The sequence below is a fragment of the Bison bison genome, unplaced genomic scaffold (genome assembly GCF_000754665.1).
Source record: "Bison bison bison isolate TAMUID 2011002044 unplaced genomic scaffold, Bison_UMD1.0 scf7180017864260, whole genome shotgun sequence".
NCBI classification, from domain to species: Eukaryota; Metazoa; Chordata; class Mammalia; order Artiodactyla; family Bovidae; genus Bison; species Bison bison.
Window position 1 is genome coordinate 332,689 of NW_011494832.1, and position 6,428 is coordinate 339,116.

A 6,428-nucleotide genomic window follows, 5' to 3' on the forward strand; every position below is an offset into this window, starting at 1 on the left:
TCATGTGAAGAGTTGACTCATTGGAAAAGACTCTGATGCAGGGAGGGATTGGGGGCAGGAGGAGAAGGGGACGACAGAGGATGAGATGGCTGGATGGCATCACTGACTCGATGGACGTGAGTCTGAGTGAACTCCGGGAGTTGGTGATGGACAGGGAGGCCTGGCGTGCTGTGATTCATGGGGTCGCAAAGAGTCGGACACGACTAAGCAACTGAACAGAACTGAACTGCACTCCACCTACCTGTTCTGAATAAAACCTGGCTGTCTCCTTAGGATATCATTTCCCTGCCAACTTTTGAATAGAGGCTGATCTTTTTTCTTTTAATCCTGCTTGATTCACTGGCCTTACTTAATCAGTTGATTTATACTTTTCATCTGTTTTAGAGAATTCTTGATCATTTTCAGATTTTGCTTCTACCTAATTCTCTTTTCTCCTTCTGGGACTCCCATCATAAATATGTTAGCTTTTTCTTTTTTTTAGCTTGGTCCTATGCCTCTTTTGTTCTTTTCTGTTTTTTCCCCATTCTCTTTTCCCTCTGTGCTTAAGTGTGGATAGTTTTCATTGATTGTCTTCAAGTTTACAGATTCTGTTTTATGCTGAGTCTAATCTACTGTTAAGTACATCAAATGAGTTCTTAATTTCAGATAGTGTATTTTTCAGTTCTAGAATGTCTATTTGATTTCTTTTATACATTCCAATTAAAATCCTGCCTCTTTTCATCCTTTTTGTCTATCATTTCCTGTTTTCTTCAACATGTTAATTATTATTAATTTAAAATCATGAACAACCTTGAATTAAATTATTTATTAAATTTAGTTATTAAAATAGGATAAATGTTCTTTATTCAAATTACTGGTGTGATTTCTGTCTCCTAATTGGATCCTGACTGATACAAAAGGCTTAACTGGCAGGCTACACAAAGGAACTTTCTGGGGAGTTTGAAAATGACTGAGATTTAAGTATATCCATTGTCAGAATTATACAATTAGGATTTGTGCATTTGAATTCATGTAGATTTTACCTAAAATATTATAGTAGAGAACAGGTGGAAAATGGGAAAACATATAATCTAGATGAAAATAATGTTATGTTGATTTAACCCTAAGAATCACACAAACCACAGAATGGTGACAACTGTTGAAACTGGGTGATAGGCACATAGGGGTTCATTGTTTATATGTGTTTGAAATTTTCCATAATAAAATGTTAAAAGATCGTCATGGCTGCGTGTTTTCTATCTTAATGTATGTAGCTAGGGATGGATGGAATGACAAGCTTGATCTGGCTATACAGTCATGTATTGTTTGTTTTCTGTATCAGTTATTCATTGCTATGTAACACAACCACAAAACTTCATGGCATAAAAGAACATGAAGCATTTAGTTTGCTTAAAAATCTGAAATTCTTGCAAGGATTTTTAGGGAAAGCTTGTCCCTGCTCCATGCGATACCATCTAGGGTGGATCAGCAGAGTGTTAAAGATCCACTTTTAAGATGGTTCATTCACATACCTGGCAACTTGGTGCCAGAGGTTGGCTGGAAGTTAGGTTAGGTCTGTGAACCGGGAGGCTTGGTTCCTCCATGTGCCTCTCCATGGGCTGCTTGGACTTCCTCACAGTATGGAGACTCAGTTCTAAGAGCAAGTGTCCCCAGAGAGAACTAAGTAGAAGTTATATCATCATTTATGGCCTAGGCTTGGAAGTCAACATAGCATTATTTTTACCTTGATTCAAGAGGAGGGAACATAGACCCCACTTCTTAATGGGAAGTGGATCAAAGTCACAATCCAAAAAGAGCTCATGGGATGGGAGACATTGTAATGGCCATGTTGGGAAATACAATCAGATACACCCAGCTTATTCATACAAGAATAATCTGGGATCAAGTTGGATCTCAAAACATTATCTGAACAAAGATGTAGTTTACTATCATCCAGCAAGTGGGTCTCAACCCTTCTGTAAATATTCCTTCTCCGTTCTTTTCTATGTTCCTCAGGTGCAGATGTATACTGGACATTAACAAGTTGCCTACACAACATCTACTTCCCTCTTGCTAATATTTCTTACATTCTTATTCCATAACTACCTCTTCCCCACATAGCCTGGGTGCTTCAGGGAAGCTGCTTATCCTTATCTCTGGGGTTGGACCCTGATTGACTTATGGCAACCAGCACATTCAAGCTCCCCTGGTCATAATGTTTATGACTATGGCGGGTAGTAGCAAGGATCGGAGAAGGCAATGGCACCCCACTCCAGTACTCTTGCCTGGAAAATCCCGTGGACGGAGGAGCCTGGTGGGCTGCGGTCCATGGGGTTGCTACGAGTTGGGCATGACTGAGCGACTTCACTTTTACTTTTCACTTCCCTGCGTTGGAGAAGGAAATGGCAACCCACTCCAGTGTTCTTGCCTGGAGAATCCCAGGGATGGGGGAGCCTGGTGGGCTTCTGTTTATGGGGTTGCACAGAGTCAGACACAACTGAAGCGACTTAGCAGCAGCAGCAAGGATCATGGGGGAGGGCAAGATGTGATCGAAACCAGTTTAGATCAGGTTGCTGGTTGGAATGCTGGGACAGAGATATAGCATCTCTGGATGTTTGTGGGGAAGCATGTAGCCCTGGGAGCCATTGCCAATTCTCTTGCGTCCACATGGGAAGACGGTTTTAGGGTAAAGGAAAGTAGAGTGGGAAAATGGAAAGAAATCAGGTCTCTCGTGACATCAGTAAATCACTGGATTAAATACTTTGGCCACCTGATGTGGAGAGCTGACTCATTTGAAAAGACCCTGATGCTGGGAAAGATTAAGGGCAGGAAGAGAAGGGGACAAAAGAGGATGAGATGGTTGGATGGCATCACTGACTCAATGAACATGGGTTTGGGTGGACTCCGGAAGCTGGTGATGGACAGGGAGGCCTGGTGTGCTGCGGTTCATAGGGTCGCAAAGAGTCGGACACGACTGAACGACTGAATGAAAAGCAGTATCTACCTTTAGAATTTCTAGTGTAGGACCCGATAAACTCCATGTTTAGTTGACATTTATAGCTGAAGCAGTGCAAGGGAATTTCATTAATATTTTATTATGAGATTGCCTAGGTTTGACTCTTGGTTTTGCCAATTACTAATTGTGTAAGTCTGAGCAAGTTTCTAAATTTCTCTGACTCGGTTTTCTTTGTAGTAAGATTCCAGATGAATGAGAGACAGGCCCTAACTTTCTAGACTAGGAGAAAGCTATTGTGAAAGGGAAGAATGGGAAAAGAAAACCACAAAATGTGTCCTGAGGCAAATTAAGTTCAGGAAAGAATATATGGAGAAGGCGAGGCTCTGGAGATTGGGGAGTCTTTTATACTATTCACTCTCACACACCCTTCGGAAAGCCTTTGTGGGCTTTGGAGAAGGAAATGGCAACCCACTCCAGTGTTCTTGCCTGGAGAATCCCAGGGACGGGAGAGCCTGGTGGGCTGCCGTCTATGGGGTTGCCCAGAGTCGGACACGACTGAAGCGACTTAGCAGCAGCAGCAGAGATTTGCACACCAGCTTAAAGACTGCTGGATTTTATGTTCAATTCAAGTTAGTCAGGTTCCTTTTTTTTTTTTTTAAACAACAGATTAGGATCTTTTTTTTTTTTTCTTGGATGAAATGGCAAGAGTGGTCAGCTAAGAAGGGTACATTAGACCATTTTTCATCAGCAAACATTTGCTGGGCATCTATTCCGGTGCTGGTAGAAAACACCTCAACAGCTTCAACCACTTGCAGCTATGACTCTGAAGCTGTCTCTAGCTCAAAGTTTCTCCTTAGTACTCTGTGCATTTATCCATTTTGGTGTCCTACAGACACATTAAAGAAGTAGAAAGAAATAGGTGACATTAGATTCTCTACAAACCAATCTATCCAGAACATAATCATTTCAATATGGACTCATATTGACTCACTATAAAATCATATTGTCTTCAAAACTGAGTGTGTACTTTACACTTGCAGCACATGTCAGTTTGGACAAGGCACATATGAAGTGCTCAATTGTTCAGTCGCTCAGTTGTGTCTGACTCAATAGCAACATGAAATTAATAGCTGTCACATTAGACAGTGCAAGTTGAAAATGTATTAACATATTTAATAAGTCAGAGAAAATTACCTTTGACCCAGAAATGATCATTGTGTCTCTGAGAAGGTTGTTGTTTTCACCGGCACCTAGTTTCTGGAACTTTAGCAAGAGTCTGCACAGGGAGGGTGAAGTGGCTGTCTAGTCAGGTTGGTCACCTGCAATGTGTCACAGATGGGACAGTTGTTCTCACATGCACCAAAGCAAATATATAACTATTTTCAAATCTTCAGGAATCATAATGATTAGTGTTTATTGTGGAAATGAACAAAATGATATGAACATTCTGTAGACTGAATGTTTCTCCCCAAAATTCATATGTTAAAACCCAGTCTCCAATGTGATGGTATTAGGATGTGTGGCCTTTGGGAGGTGATTAGATCATGAGGGTGGAGCCCTTATGGATGGAGTATGAGTCCTTATAATGAAGACTCCAGAGAGTTCTATTGATCCTTCCATCACATGAGGACACTGTCAGAAGATGGCCATCTATGAAGTGCTGCTCACCAGACACAGAATCTTCCTGCACTTTGATCCTGGATTTCCCAGTCTCTAGAACTGAGAGAAATATGTTTCTGTTGCTTATTAGTCATCCAGTCTCTAGTGCTCTAAGATTCCAAATGGACTAAAACAGAGAATAAGTCATGGACTAAATGTTGCCATGGCTTGTCTTAAACCACAAAAGCCTTCAAACACTTAGCTGAGAAAGACTCCAGGCGAGACTTCTGGGGGTATGAGTAAGGATTCAAAAAGTGGTCCTGCTATCTTTCTGAATTTTACCGTCCCTTTGAGATTCTTTGGTTACTATTGTATCTTGCATCCCTATCTAAATGAAGGACATATCAAATGTATAGAAAATCATGGCTGGCTAGTCTCTTAGTTGTCTTGGTCTGCTAAAATAAAATGGCATACACTGGGTGGCTTAAATAACAAAAAATTGTTTTCTCAGTTCTGAAGACTGAAAGTCTATGATCATGGTGCCAACATGGCTGAGTTCTGGTGATGGTTCCCCTCCTAGCTTGCAGATGGCTGCCTTCTCACCATGTCCTCACTGGGCAGAGAAAGAGCAGATTTCTCTGGTGTCTCTTTATATGAGGGTGCTAATCCCATTGTGAGGATCCTATCCTCATGACCTCATCTAAACCTTATTATCTCCCAAAGGCCCAGTCTCCAAATACCATTACATTGAGGATTAGAGTTTCAATATACGAATTTTTCAGTGACATGATTCAGTCTATAGCAGTTGGGAAATGTAAGAAAACTACCTCATGGACAAAAATGAAATATAGATAAAATGAAGTCTTTTCCTCAAATCAGAACTAAAAATGTTCTGATTCTCAGAGTTGGCAAGGTGAAATGGACACTTCCACTGGCTACTAATGAAAGTATAAACTGATAATCTTAGAAAAGCAATTTTGAGAAATGTATTTAGAGCTTCAAAATACACATTTTGATTCTATATTCTATTTCTAGGGAAATAGAGTGAAGATATGTACATTATCATTTGCTGTGAAAATTAATATGTATATCATATAATTTTTAATAATGGGAAAAAGAAACAAATGTCCACTCATTTTGAAATTTTTTAACATTTATGGTACCTTCCTGTGCAATAGATTATCAACCAATCTCAAAATATGATGTCTTGAAGAATTTTTGGTGGCATGGAAAATGTTCACAATATACTAGCTAGCCATGAATTTTTAAAAAAGAGAAATAAATTATATATATTATGATCCTAATTTTAATTTTGTAAAAAATGTATGTATTAAGGAAAGACTAAAATTAAAATTTTTATTAGAGGTTATTTCTGGTTGTCAGGATGATGGTTGATTTTTATTTTCTGTATTTTTTAATTTTCCAAATTACATCTAATATATACTATTTTTATAATCAGAAAGGGTTCCTATATTAAAACATAATAATGAAAACAGGCTTATGTGTAGGAAAATGTGCTTCCTTTTTTTTGCTTCCCATACTACTATCAAATGAATTTTATTGGTGGAGAATCAGAAAAACATACAGAGAAAGCATAGGAAGCATAAAAACACTAATTGATAGGAAGTGCTGGCTTTTCATCCAAGGAAGTCAGGAAGTCAGGAAGGCTGGGCAGGTCGCAGGCCTTTGTCTGATCTCCTTGGGATGAGAATCCTTTTCCTCTGGCCAGCTGGGGTCTCCTGGATACCCTCTTCCCTAGATGGGCTAGCCTCTGTTCCAGTTTACAATGGCACTTTCATAAAACCCTCTCACTCAGGCTTCAGGCAGGCCTGTGTGTGGCTGATCGCACGCTGATCGATTTCCAAAGGTTTTTTTTGTTGTTGTTGTTTTTTAG